Source organism: Tiliqua scincoides, chromosome 3 (assembly GCF_035046505.1).
Source record: "Tiliqua scincoides isolate rTilSci1 chromosome 3, rTilSci1.hap2, whole genome shotgun sequence".
Classification (NCBI taxonomy): Eukaryota; Metazoa; Chordata; class Lepidosauria; order Squamata; family Scincidae; genus Tiliqua; species Tiliqua scincoides.
The window spans coordinates 76,224,220-76,239,571 of NC_089823.1; positions in this window are offsets into that span (position 1 = coordinate 76,224,220).

Here is a 15,352-nt window from a genome sequence, read left to right on the forward strand (position 1 = left end):
TCAACCCATTTTTGCTGGCTCAGCATATTGCCCCTGTATGAAAGCACAGTATAGAAGGACATACTATGCCTCTGTGAGCACACCAGTGCAATCCTCCGTAACTCAGAAGTCCGCAACTTGGGGAGCCAGTGTAACATCGTAAAATGTCACAGTGAGGAAGACCAGGGGGCCTTGGCACAAATTCTGGGTTATGCTGGCTGTTGAAGGGCACTGGCTGACTGGTAGGAGGGAATGGCTTGATTGTATACAGAAGGCAAATGATTCTAATACTGTTCTCAAACTTGCCTTTACGTAGTCTGTTAACATGTGAATGGGAATGAGATTGCGCAAGCTGGGCCTGCCTGAATCAGCATGAGACTGCCAACCCCACCTGCTCTTTACCTGTTGGGCTAAACAGAACTGAGCCTCAGAACAGACCCTCCTGTTGTACCAGTGTAGGCCCTAGTCTTACCTTTAGCCCAACATGCAGAGGACAGGACTGGTAACTACACAAATAAGGTGGTGGAGTCAGCGAGACGGATCCTACTCCCTTCCACATGTTGAATAAGTTCTTTGCAGGGAGAATGGGAAGAAGGCTTCTGTGTATTGGTTGTAAAGCTCTCCTTTTGAAATCAATAGCATTTCAATGTACTTAACTTTGACTGGACTATGCCTCCTCCTCCATTTGGAAGGCTTTCTTTCTTTTGAGGTGTTTGTTTTCACAGCATTAAATTCAGTAAGTGCAGCAGAAATTCTATTCACACTTATCTGGGAGTAAATCCCTTTGACTATAATGGAACTTACTTCTGAGTAGACAGGCACAGGCTTGAGCCTCACAACTCTTCTGCTTTGAAGAAGAGAGGTTGCTGCTTTGTTTGATCTTCTCCAAGGAGGCAACTGATAGAGATAGATGTTCCCTCCAGCACACACTCATTTTACCTTTAGAACACTGCACATTAAATGCTCTCTGTTTAGCTGATAAATTCTTGCTTAAGTAGAAATCTACTCTTCCTATACTGAAACAGGGCAGAATAAGCTAGCAGCTGCTTAAGATTGCAGCAGAGATACAAAAGGAACATTAACTTTGGGACATGCTGTCCTGATGAAGTAGATCCTCTGAGTAACTTCAGACATACGTCTTAGGCTACTTAGCTTTCTGCAAGATTCAGCTCCTTCTGGAATTAGTGAATAATCATAAACTAATTAATAATAATCTTTAATTATTATCTTTAATTATCATAATAATTATAATAATAATATTACAGAACATAGGAGTTTCCACCATTCTGTTGAATTTGCTGCAGACAAATTGGCATCGTTGCAGCTTCTGGGGAATTTTGTGTGTCGGTGCGTATGTTGTACATAATAGGGTGAATTTTCTTTTTAAGTATATTGTAAGGAGCTGTAATGTAACAGAACCATGAATGAGATCACTCACTTGTTGAGGCATCTTCCTGGCCATTATTGATAGACAAACTGAACTTCCTAGTCTGTTTCAGAATGTTGCTATTACCTTTGGCTTGATTCAGGTGTCAGTGACAAAGTATAGATAAACCTTCTACTTGATTCTCCTCTCTGTAGATGCCCCTGGCAGTTTTAAAAATTTTTCCCCAGTTAGGCTCCCAAACCAAGTGAATCCAGTTGGCAGAGGGAAGGGCAATGGTCTTGAGTGGCAGTCTCTGAGAGGAATTTTATCATGGGGTACAAAGTATCTTTTGGGCCCCTTTCCAAAGGGAGAGAGGAGTGACAAAACAGGGTGGGGAGAGGGCTGTGACGGGACTGGGTGCAATAGGGCAGGGAGTGGGCAAAACAGGGTAGAGTGAGAGTGGCAACAGCTGGAAAAGTCTCTGGAGCCCAGGTCATGCCCCAGCTTCTACTGCTCTTGGACGCACTTGTCTGGAATGCTGGGCGTCCTCCTGTGCTGCCACTCTTTGTGGCAGTGCTCCTAAAATGGATGCAAGTGGTGTGTTGTGTGCGCCTCCTGAAGCCATTTTACCATAGCAGAAACATGTTCCACTGTTGTAAACCACTCTGCATGAAAGCCCAGTCCTGGATAGGATTGGGCTGTTAGATTGAATGAAGCCACATCATGAAAATCAATGATCAAACTTCTGTAATCTGGTAATCTTAGTAATAAATTGCTTAATAATGGGTGGATTCACACATGTATACCATTTGATTATTGCAGTAGCATAGCTAGGGTGTAAAACAGTAAGTATTGCAAGCACAGCAATGCGCTGTGTAAGCGCCCCTCCCAACTCACTGTCAGAGCCATTCCAGGCAGCGACAGCAACACACAGGTGCTTGCTGAACCAAGCAGTGTGCCCTGCACATTGCCGTTGCTCCCCCACCTACGCTACTGGATTATTGTACACCTGTTTACTTGCTGCTGAATGTGTGAACTGATCATAGTCAAAAATATTTTGACTGAGGTATTAAGAAGAAATATGAAAGTTCTGACTGATGGTGCTACACTGGCATTGTGAATAGAACTAAATCTTAATATTCTGCTGTTTCCATTGTAGCTAAGATTCACTGGCAATTTTTGAAAATGCACTTTTTTGAGATCTTGAACTCTTAGGTGATGTGTTGCACTATGGGTTCTATGGCCTTCTTTGGAGGATGCATAAAAACCATAGCTGCTACTACCAGCCAAAGGGCACAAACATAGCAGAAGCGAGCAATATAGATGGGACCTTGGTATCCATTGATTTGGTATCCACTGATTTGACTTATCACTGATACTGAGGTCCACATTAAATGCCTTGTAACATGGAAAAAAAGCATAAAAATCCAATTTCCTATCACCGTGCTTTTAAATAATTATAATTTCATATCACTAGATTCCATTATTCGCCCCATCTAGTGGCTGAATGTGGTATAGTGCCTATACCAATGTATTCTGGGTAACAACGGAGGAGCAAGAAACCTGGAATTGGGTCTTTAAAGCAATTTTTCCAATAACTTGATATCCACTGATTTTTTTTATCCACTGGGGGTTCTGAAACAGAACAAGGCACAACCTGTACAGTACTCATTTACTTGTCCCTTTTGGCTGATAGTTTTAGACCAGAACCATCTTAAGATGATGCCATGGATTTTTGTCAGGATAGTGGTGAAAAAGAAATGAGAAAAATTTTGGTGGGGGAAGGAGCTCTTTTATCTGTTTCAAATGGCAGATGGGTATGACTTAAGATGTCATGTATATGAATGTGTGCAATAAAGGGATCATTTTAATGACATACTAGTTGAAAGCAACTGACAAGAATAAATTACCTTTCTCTTTTGATGTAAAGAGATGATAACCTTTTGCTGGAAGTCAAATTCCCCATGACAGTGGGAAAAAATTCTTTATTTAAGAATAAATGGGCTTTAAAGTACATGTAATAATATGAACAGTTTGACTGAAAGGAACAAAAGTTGAACATTGGGCTAAGCGCCTTTGGAGATTATCAAAAAAGAGTTTTAGTTTAATTTCAGTTTATTTGATATTTTGTTTTTTTTATAATGTGATAATTCTCTTGAACATAGACATTTTAAAAAACCAGGTTTTTTCCTGGGTTTTCTCCTCAGAAAAATGGAAATTTGTGGAAAAAGTGAAATATGTATATGGATTCCGAGCCAGCAGGTCCACCACTGATATGGTATTCTCCGTTAGACAACTGCAGGAGAAATGCAGGGAACAACAACAGCCACTCTTTATAGCCTTCATAGATCTCACAAAGGCTTTCGACCTGGTCAGCAGGGATGGCCTCTTCAAGATTCTCCCCAAGATTGGATGTCCACCCAGGCTCCTCAGCATCATCAGATCCTTCCACAAGGACATGAAGGGCACTGTTGTCTTCGATGGCTCCACATCAGACCCCTTTGACATCCGAAGCGGCGTGAAGCAGGGCTGTGTTCTTGCACCAACCTTGTTTGGAATTTTCTTCGCTGTCCTGCTGAAGCAGGCCTTTGGAACTGCAACAGAAGGCATCTATCTCCGGACCAGATCAGATGGAAAGCTCTTCAACCTCTCCAGACTGAGAGCAAAGTCCAAAGTCCAGCTGAAATGTCTTCGTGACTTCCTCTTTGCCGACGATGCAGCTGTCACTACCCACTCTGCCAAAGATCTCCAGCAGCTCATGGATCGTTTTAGCAAGGCCTGCCAAGATTTTGGACTGACAATCAGCCTAAAGAAAACACACGTCATGGTTCAGGATGTGGACTCACCTCCCTGCATTACAATCTCTGCGCATGAACTGGAGGTTGTCCAGGACTTTGTGTACCTTGGCTCAACGATCTCCGACACTCTTTCTCTCGATACTGAGCTAAACAAACGCATCGGTAAAGCAGCTACCACGTTTTCCAGACTCACAAGGAGAGTCTGGTCCAACAAGAAGCTGACGGAACATACCAAGATCCAGGTCTACAGAGCTTGCATCCTGAGTACACTTCTGTACTGCAGCGAGTCATGGACTCTTCGCTCACAACAGGAGAGGAAACTGAACGCTTTCCACATGCACTGCCTCCGGCGCATTCTAGGCATCACCTGGTAGGACAAAGTTCCAAACAACACAGTCCTGGAACGTGCTGGAATCCCTAGCATGTATGCACTGCTGAAACAGAGATGCCTGCGTTGGCTCGGTCATGTCATGAGAATGGATGATGGCCGGATCCCAAAGGATCTCCTCTATGGAGAACTCGTGCAAGGAAAGCGCCTACAGGTAGACCACAGCTGCGATACAAGGACATCTGCAAGAGGGATCTGAAGGCCTTAGGGATGGACCTCAACAAGTGGGAAACCCTGGCCTCTGAGCGGTCCGCTTGGAGGCAGGCTGTGCAGCATGGCCTTTCCCAGTTTGAAGAGACACTTTGCTAGCAGTCTGAGGCAAAGAGGCAAAGAAGGAAGGCCCATAGCCAGGGAGACAGACCAGGGACAGACTGCACTTGCTTCCGGTGTGGAAGGGATTGTCACTCCCGGATTGGCCTTTTCAGCCACACTAGACGCTGTTCCAGAACCACCTTTCAGAGTGTGATACCAGAATCTTTCGAGACTGAAGGTTGCCAATACAATACGTTTATTTATTTATTTATTTATTTATACAGGTATTTATATACTGCCTTTCTTTGGTCATCAGATTTCTCCTCAGACTTTAATCCAAGGCAGTTCACATAGGCAGGCTGTTCTAAACCCCCATAGGGATTTTTACAATTGAATAGTTCTAGTTTTTAATATAACTCCTCGTTCCAGCTGAATTTCCTTCCCAGTCTGGCCTCTCTCTGGCCCTTCGCCTCCCACGCTCTACTTGACAGCAACTCCTCTCTGCCACTGAGGGTCAGCTCATCAGTATATCAGTGTGTCGTCAGTTCTCGGGTACTTCTGGTTGTTTCGAACTGGCAGCCTCAGATCTTCAGGCATACAAGGCGGCAGCTCTATCAGCTGAGCCAGACCTCCTGCCTTACTTAAATGCAACAATGTTGAGCAGGGTTTCCATTCTATTTTATTGCAGCAATAGCAACAGAAAGTCTTGTAGTGCATATTGAAATCAATTGAAATAGTGTATATTGAAATCTATTGGTGAGTATTAAAGGAGAAACAAGACTTTTTGTTGTGTTTAAAATGAAACAATGCTTAAAATTTACCCAGTATTAGAGATGAAGATATAAGGTGCTGGATCTAATGTATGCCAATCAGTGGCATTCCCAGGGGGGCACAGCTCTACATTTTACAGTGTGCCTCAACACTCCAAGAAAGCAGTCCTTCCCCCTCACCTTTGGAGTCATTCCTTGTGACATGAAGGAGATGCCTCCGATGGTGAGGGAGAGGGGCCACTTCCATGTGCGTTAAGGCACCATGCAAAACATAGCACTGTGATCCCCCCGGGAACTCCACTGATGCCAGTATATTTTAGTTTTTGCCTGGATGTAAACCTCCATTAAATTCAGTGTGACTTGCTTCTTTCTGAATAGACATGCATAGGATTGGGCTGCAAGTGTCACAGTGTGATGAACATGAAAAAACAGTTCGCTAGAACTGACTCCATTTTCTAGGCCATCTAGAAGCTGCTGTGGAAGCTGTACTGTTTTGTAGGTGAGATACCTTATTGATCTTCTCAATATTTAATCAAAACCAGTCTCTGAAGAACCATCGCTTCTTCCTCTGCACTTTTAAGTTTTGTGATTTTTGAAGGCTTTTGTGAAGTAAAACAAGCTTCTCAACAATTTTCACATCTTTTTAGATTTTGTTTTGGTCAGTTTCTCACACATGGGCAGAAGGCAGGAGATTCTGAAGCAAGAGAGAAGAGAGAAAAGACAGTGTTGCAGGAATATGTTTGGCAGACTCCTAGACTGGACTCCTGTATTAGTACCTGATTATTCAGCAACACTTGAATGTACTTTTGCAAAATCAAGTTCTAAGAGCATTACGTTTAGGCAAATATAGCAGAATGCTCTTGTCTCTGCATCTTAACTAAGAGACATGCAGTGCTGTGAATTGGCTGTATAACAGTATCACAATATTTTAAAACACTGGTTTAGAAGTTATTTCACCCAATAAATACTGGGTGAAGATATTTCACCCAAAACTCTTAGGTGAAGATATTTCACTCAGGAGTTAATCTATCATAAGTGGGGTTTTATCCTATTTTCTCCCCAAATTTTCATTTTTTCTTGTGAGGCCTCCCTGCAGGGGGAGGGGAGGGGTCTGGCCCCCCCTAGCCTTCCGAGGGGGAGCCCCTGGTGGAGCCCTTGTTGCAAGGTAATCCCAAATGTTGCAGGATAATCCCAGATGTTGCAAGATATTCCAAGGTTCAAAAGCAAACTCAGTAGGCAATGGTGGTGATCATTTCTTAGCATTTATTGTAAATCCAAACATCTCAAGGGATTATTTCCAAGCATTGAGAGTGAATGTGAAAGTCAGAATTCAGCAAAAGGTTGTATTCCATCACACAGTATCTCAAGGGTTGCTTCCAAGCACTGAGAGTGTGTGAGAGTCAGAAGTTAGAAGAAAGAGAAGCCCAGAGCGCCCTCTCCAACTCACTTTTATTACAATGTGGGTTCCCTCCTTGAAACACATACATTTCTCATTGGAGACATTTGATTGGTCCCAAGACCCTTTGATGCAGTTAGACCACCAAAACTTACCTACAATACTGTTATAAGTTAGTTACACTTGTTTATGCACCAAAACTGGTTTTAAAATGTTAAAGAAGAAGGAGAAATAAGTGACTAAGCTGCCTAGTGTTCTTCCGTGTGGTATGGCTATAAGATGTAGTGTAAATACTGGCCATAATACTTTTTCCAGCATGTGTGTGCAATCTGTTGCTCTCAAAAAAACCTCCAGACCGAAAATTCAAAACTGCAAACCTTTTCCCCCCCCCTTCTCTTCTGTGAGAACAAAGTCCTGTTCATTCAAATACATTCTTATCTATTGTGCCGAGAACATCTGCAGCACGCGGCCAAGTTCAGCCAACCACTTGACTTTAAAAATGAAACCTTTTTTTTTCTCTTTACTCTAACTTACACAGACCAGAGACATGCTGTTTACATTTCTACCTTCCATCAGCCTCAGTCTAGTTCACCAGAAGAAAGGGGGGTTTTGTCACCCAGCTCCCCCTCTTTGGGTTGGCAGCATTTGCCAGAGTCAGGAGCAGGGGCTGCTGTCAGCAGGTCCTCCTGCCTGCTCTCCCAACTGCCTTGTTATCCTTGGCCTCCAAGTTTATGTAGGGCAGGCCCCTTCCCTTTGGCCCCTCCCCTTCCCTCACAGTGATGGTACAAAAAGGGTGTGTCTCTGGGACTACCCTCCCCAGGATTACCACAACTCCTCCCTTCCTCTCTCTGTCTTCCTTCCACCTCCTCTCACCTGGAGCTGCTAGGGTTGCTCCTGAGATGACTGGGGAGACTGCTGCCTCTGCTCTGGTCTCTGCCTTTGGGGGGTGGGCTGGTCCTGCCCACCTGGGTCCTGTAGCTCTGCAGATGGTGTCAGGAGGTTCAGCTGTGGGCTCCTGATGTCACAGCCAGGTGCCCTGCCCAGAAAGGCAGGTCCAGGCTGGCTGGGCGGGGGAGTGCCCCCCTTCTCCCCCGAAGTAGGGGAGGGGTGGCTGCCCAGCAGCTGAATGGTCTGCATTCTGTCTCCCTCCTCCAAGGCGGAGGGGAAAGCGGGGGGTTCAACGTGCAGTGTTCCTCTGCTACGCTTTGCCACCCACAGGAGTGCCCAGGCAGAGGTGGAGGTGGCCCCATATTCTACCAGCTTCCTCCTGATCCTCTGGCCCAGAAGTCTTCTCCCTGGGTAAGCTGGGAACCTGTGGGAGGAGGGGAATCCCGACACTTTAGATCTTTAAAAAAAAGTGGGGGGAGGGGAATAACATTTTTCCTCTAGGGCAGGGGTGGGCAAACTTTCAACTTTAGGGATCCTGGACCTTTAATAATTGTATAGAAGAGGGAATTTCAGCAGGTGCAGCTTGTCATCTCACAGATTGAGATGAAATTCTCTCTCCTACACAATTGTTAAAGTTCCAGGATCCCTAAAGCTGAAAGTTTGCCCACCCCTGCTCTAGGCCCTTGAGTACTGATCTATCTGAATGAAAGTTGGTGCATACATTCAAGACACAATCCCACATTTCAAGTGTGAAAATTAACCTCAATCCTTCTCTGCAAATGCCTAATTTCAAAGAGGGGACAGAAATGGCAAAACCTATTGCAATGTAACATCTGCCTAAATGGTATGCATGCTCAGAACACCATTGTAGGTTTCAAGTTAGAACCCCAAGTTGATTTCTGCACCTGTTTTTGGGGAGGGAGGTAACAGGAAAATAGGTTGCAGTGTAGAATTTAAAGTGAGGCCTCTCAAACACTCTGTTTTATTGGCAAAAATTCTGATGACCAGAGAGTGCTTATTGATACAGTGCTGGTATTATGTAAAGCGTTTGCCTCCACTAATTGTGCCAAGAGTAGAGAAACATGAATTTTGCGCTCTCTCTCTCTCTCTCTCTCTCTCTCTCTCTCTCTGGGATGGAAGAAGGCACTCCTTCAAAGATGGATTGCATAAAAAATGGCACATCAGGGAGTTAAGGTCAGGCTGAATCTATTATTCTAGCATGCTAGCTATGTATGTGCAGAAATAAGAGGGCCTGTTTGTTACCAAAAGGGCTGTTTTGTTTAGGGGAATAATTACACTGCCCTTATTGGAACCTTAGGATCGTAGGCTGGATAGCAAGACAGCGTAATGCAGAGAAATTCCCTTTTGCTTAAAGAGGAGACTGAGAGAAAGATAACTTTTAATAAAAGATTATAGTTTTATTACAAAAGCACAAAGGTAAACATAATGCACATGGAGAAATGATAAACATATGTTTCTTGGTCCTTGTACTTGAATCTAGTTTACCTAGCTTTTGTGGTGGTTGCATGTGAAGAGTATTTGGTTCATCCAAATTAGAAAAAATTAGATTATTTAAATTAGAAAAAGGAAAGGTTGCAGGGAAGGATTTTAGGGGTCCCTGCTGCCAAACCCAGCTGCTAACTAAAGATGGGGAGAGAAGGGGAGGAAAAGGGGGGGGAAGGGAAAGAGTTCCAGGCGCAAGATAGATAGTTATCTGTCCTGTAGAGCAGTTGGGGGGGGGAGTCCTGTGAAGAGGACCCTGTGACACAACACAGATGTGTTGGTCCTTGGAGAGAGCCAGAGAGAGCATGTGAGAGGAAGCCCTTTCTTAAAAAGGGGTTTGCAAACAGTGCTGGTAGCTTCATTACTACCACACAGCAGGGAAAACATTGAAAGGATCAGGATGTCAGTTATCAGCAAAATTCAGTGGGGTCTATGGCTGGCTTCCTAGATGGGGGAACTTAAACAATACAGTGAATCAGCAACACAAGAAGGCAGTTCAAGTTTGCATACAGTACTTAAGCAGTGATTGGGTTAGGAGATGCTTTTGCCTTAAACAGTGATTGGGTTAAAACAATACAATGAATACAGTAATGTAGGAAGCACTTAAACAATGATTTAGGATGCCAGACTTCCTCCCATAATGTGTGACCATAGGGAGGTGGTGGTTGTGTAACCATGAGCCTGCGACTTGACCAGAGTTTTGGAATGTGGCCTGCGTGAGAAGTTTAGCCTACATGATATTTTAGTCCATAGTAACATAACGAGATAGAGAAAAAACCGCAACTAAAAGGCAAAAGGGGATTTTCACGTAACAGTTTTAGATGAGGATACATTCTGACATGCAATGTCGGCCCTGCAGCGTGAAGCAGTATAGTTGGTTAAAGTTTGTCCACTTGATGAATCTGTACACTGTTCCTTACTCAAGATGATTTTCAGTTTCAGTCCCCAGCTCCTGACATTCACGCCTGTATGGGAAAGTAGCATCATTTCACCAGTTGTTCATCATCTTGAGGGCTTCTCTATAGGAAGGCAGACAATAGGGATATAAGGACTGACAACCTGAAAAGAACAGAACACGAGGGCAGAGAAAATGACTTTTCTGCACGGTATCCTTGTTCATGTTTTCAGTGAATGTGTTTTTCCATCTGTATCCTTAATTAAAAACCTTAGAAGTAATGTCAGTGCTTGAAGAGTTCTTAAGGCATTCCAAGTACTTTCCCTGAAAGCGGAAAAACCAAATCACCAGAGAAGCTGTCAATGGTTTTCATCATCACAAATGGCCAACTCAGGTTGATCATAAGTTTCAGTATCAGTCAGGAGCTCTTCATATCTGGACACCTTCCAATACCCTTTCAGGAACATTTTCTTAAAAGGTAATCAGAAATAATTAAGGATTAGTTGTGGTGAAAGACTAGGAGAGATTCCAGTTGTAGCAGGATCTGCAAGTGCCTTGGAATATCACTTTGCTTGAAGATGACTGGGACATAATTCTTAGTTACTCTTTATGTTCTTCTAAACTCTATTCTTCCCCCCCCCCCCATTTTGTGATAAACAAGCTCTGTCAACTATGGATGCAACCAAATAACCTTCTCCATTTATCATACTAATTCGGCTTAATGAGCAGAGGCCTGAAGCTGGAAGAGTTGTTGTCTACTCAGTACATTATTGGAGTGTAGCTCCTTAAGGTAATTAGTACAGTCTGCAATTATTAGGTCTGTTAGGTACTGTATTTATCATAAAGATTTAGTGCTACGAAAACTCCTTGAAATGGTTCTGCTGTTCAGTGCGAACTACAGTTTTAAATCTCAATATATCTAGGGTGTTAATAAATGTAGTATTAAAGATCTTTTCTTTCATGCCGCACTTAATCAAGGAGATCTGATTTATTGGCACATTGCCCTGTTTTATGGGGTTTAAAAAATGTTTGATTAAAAGTAACATACTGGCAAGTGGCACCCCTGTCATCAACCAAAGACTACAGAGCTAAATCTGGTCCTCTGAGCAGTATTGGTTCGTCCTCGACCTTCAAATTGACAATCATTCTAGAATCTAGGAAGCTGTGTGTGTAAAGAAGTTGTGGTTGCTGCAACAAGACTAAAAAACAGGCAGCCCAGTCCTAATGGGACTGTCCATGTGGCAGTACAGCAGTGTTGAAATTCCACTGCTCTGTTCCACAGGGGCAGGGAGGCAGTGGAGGTCTCCTCAAAGTAAGGGAACATTTCTTCCTTTGCCTTGGATTGAGCCCCATCCTGTCCTATGGGGCTACTCAATCACTGGTGCAGAACCAAGTAGCTCCATGTAGGGCTTTCAGGCTTGGGAGTGGGGTTAAGGTCTGGTGGAGGTCTCCTTCGCCATCCCCATCCTATCCTGGACCTGAAGCACCCTTTCTCCACCCTTCTCAACCTAGTTTTGCCCCCTCACAGCCTTCAACCACCTTCCCTGCACCCCAGAATGCTCGCACGCTGTTCGGTGCAAGACTTACCGCCAGTGGCTCCTGGGGCTCCTCAGACTAATGCAGAGACCCAGTGTCCACCTGCCCTGGCCTCCATGCCACCACCTCCCGCCTTCTGGCCACCACAAAGTGTCTTATAGCACTATTGTGATGGCTGTCTCCAGGGCAATGCGCATAAGACTGATGCTGGCTCTGGCCATAAGCATTTTAGATGGGGTAGAATCTGCACCACTTTGAAGTGGCCCTCTAGGGACCATAGCTGAATTACAAATGGTAGAACACGTGCTTTCCATGCAGATTGTCCCAGGTGCATCCTTTGGCCTCTCCAGGTAGACCTGGGAAAGACCTCCCATCTGAAAACCTGGAGAGCCACTGCCGGTCAACACAGACAAAAACAGAGCTAGATGGACCAATGATCAAACTTGACGTAAGATGGCTTCTTAAAGCTAGTTGATGACGGTGGTCCTATGAATTACTTAAAGTTGGTTGTCACTTGCTTTGTTAAAAAGTCTGCATTTCTATTTATAGCAAAGTCTTTGGAACAGAACTGTACTGAAACCAAAAGAAGAGCACAAATCCAGCCCTCGGATCTGCACAGCTGATATTGACTGATATCCTCTCGTCTCCCCAAGGGAGAAATGTATTTATAGGAAGAGCAGAGTATCAGAGCTGAGATCTGCTCTCTGGATATGAGAAACGACTTTCTTCCCCAGATGCCATCAACCACCTGCCTGCCCTAAAATAAATACTTTCTGACAACTACTCAGCTCAAACAGCTTTCCCCAGTTATGGAAAAAGGCAAACAGCCTCTTCATTTGTAAAGCTACACAGCCAGCGAGCAGTGACAGCCTTGGGGTTAGGAAACTGAGTTCTAAGTTCCTGCTCAGTTGGTTGTGCACATTGATTTGGGTTACCTCCCTTTATTTTTATGTCTCTGCTGACTGAGAGAAAGTGACTGTATAGTGCTGACAATCTCAAATCAGGGACTCTGGCAAGAGGGCTGACTGCTCTGCATCAACCTACGAAGGCAAAGGTTGACTGACCTGAGCACTGCTGCTCTACAGCACCAAAACCGTTCCTCTTAAGGACTCTTCTATGCTTGGTTCTCCAGTCTGGAGCTTTTTTTTTTTTTTAATAGAGAAGATACTAAACAGTCTTTTCTTGCCTTACGTGCTTGGAAACCTGACCACCCGCTCATAGCAGACCACATGATCTGCCTCTTGGATTCATGTTTGCTCATGGAACTGGACCTTTGGCTCACCTTGAGCTATGGCCCTATTTATCCATGCTGGAATCTGACCACCAGCCAATTTCAAGTCTTTTCAGCTTCTCCTTTGTGGTGAGAACACAGTACAGTAGTCTCTCAGTGTCCATGGGGCTTTGGTTCTGGGCTCAGCCACAGATACTTATTATTAGTATTAGTATTAGTATTAGTATTAGTATTCAATTTTTGCACAGTCATGTTTTTGACTGGATTTTGTATATATTCACCGATCGAGCCTTCCCAAGGGCCTAGGATAGGCAGCCATTTTTGTTTTTATATTGTTATGTTACAAGTATTGCCATAGTATATGTGCTGTTCCTGGTAAGGCTGCCTTTGTAATTGACTGATGGTGCTTGTGCTCATTCCGATGGTGATCAAGTGCTTTTCCAGGTGTTTTGGTATAGCACCCAAGACCCCTATGACGATTGGGATTACTCTAGCTTTCTTGTGCCACAGTTATTCAGTTTCTCTTTGTAGGTCTTTACATTTGGTGATTTTCTCCAGTTCTTTATCTATTACCAGTGTCTGCAGTGTCTACTATCCAGACTTTCTTATCCTTCCTGTTGAAAATGGTTATGTCTGGTGTGTTGTGTGGCAGATGTTTGTTGGTTTGTATTCTAAAATCCCAGAGCACTTTAACGTTTTCATTCTCTACCACTTTTTCAGTTTTGTGGTTCCATCAGTTGTTACTTGCAGGCAGTTTATACTTTTTATACGTTCCAGTGAATTATTGTTGCAAGGTGTTGTTGTTATTATTAAATAGGGGACCACCCCACCCCCCACATCTGCAGATAGTGAAATCTGTAGATGCTGGACTAGTGGATAAGGTGGATCCACTGAATTGGCAAGAGGAATTGCAATTTTTTTTTCCTCGTCCTGATCAGGAGGGAGCATGTTTCTGAGTTGGTGTGGTGTGTCTGTTGCTATATATTGCTTATCTGGTTTTGGTACAAGGGGAGGCTTTGTTAATTGAACATCAAAATGTCCCTTCAATGAGTGGACTGGTTAGATGGCAGTCCAGTACATGCCGCAGTAGGGTGTACTGGAGAACGAGGACTTTACATTTAACCACCATTCCCTCTTCTGAGCCTTTTCCCGATTCACTGACTCTAGGTGATCATGATATCTGTTCCTCTAGGCTGCAGATGCAGTTGCTGAATACCAACCAGTTAATAATAAAACCTTGAATATCCGGGATTTGATCCTGGATGAGCAGACCAACCTGGCTTGCAAAATGGAGACCTGGCTGGATGAGGTAGAAGGAGTTGAGCTCTCTTAATTCTGTTTGCCAAGCTTTAAGGTTCTTCAGTAGCTACAGCTGCAGGGGTGGGGAAATCAGGGTCTCAGTGGGCTATCATGATTCCAGTCCAGGCATTTTGTCTGGTGATCAACTAGGTTTGATTGTTTGGCAACCTAGGTAAGCATTGGGATTTTTTTTTGGGGGGGGGGGGGGTATTATCCATCTTGCTGACTAACAGTCTCCATGTCTGAACTGGCTGGGGTGGTTTCAGAGTTGGTCTCAGAGTTCCTTAAACTAAGCTGCTAGTGCTGGGGGTCTTCAGTGTGGATGCCGAGGCCCTTGATTCAAGTGGGGCTCAGGATTTCATGGCCACCGTGAGCTTGTCTCAGTTGATAATAGCTGCCACATATTGCGAATGAAACATTTTATTCTTCACCTATGTCTCCTATGATAGATTAATGAGGATCTTATTGTGGAGGAGATTGATAGCACTCCTTTGTCATGGAGATTGATATCATGGAGATTGATAGCACTCCTAGATCACTACCTGGTTGGGTTTAGCCTTTTGGTGTCATAATTTCTGGAATGAAGGAGGGCCTATTCAAAAGATTTGCCCTTATAGGCTTATATATCCTGATGGATCCAGAGGGCTTTCCTGCCATGGACAGTGCTTCTATTGACCCTGGTCAATCCCTGGAATAGAGAAATGACCAGGGCCCTTGACTCAACCATTCCTGAGTATCCTCTCCCTGTTCATAAAGACAAGCATGCCCCTTGGTTTTCTAGTGAGCTACTGAAATGACAAAGGAGATGCCTTCATTTGCAATGGATCTAGCCAAACATAGCTAGGTCTTATTTTAAGGTCTATTCCATAGCATTATGGCAGTGATGAAAGCTGACTTTTCCTCCTCCACTGCATCTGCAGAGATCTGTCCAGGGGAGCGATTTCTGATAGTTTGCGGTCTTTTACATCTTACCCCCTCAAGGAGATGAGGACACTTCAGAAGCCCACTGTGATTTGCTTGCTAAACACTTTGCAGATAAAATTGCTCACAT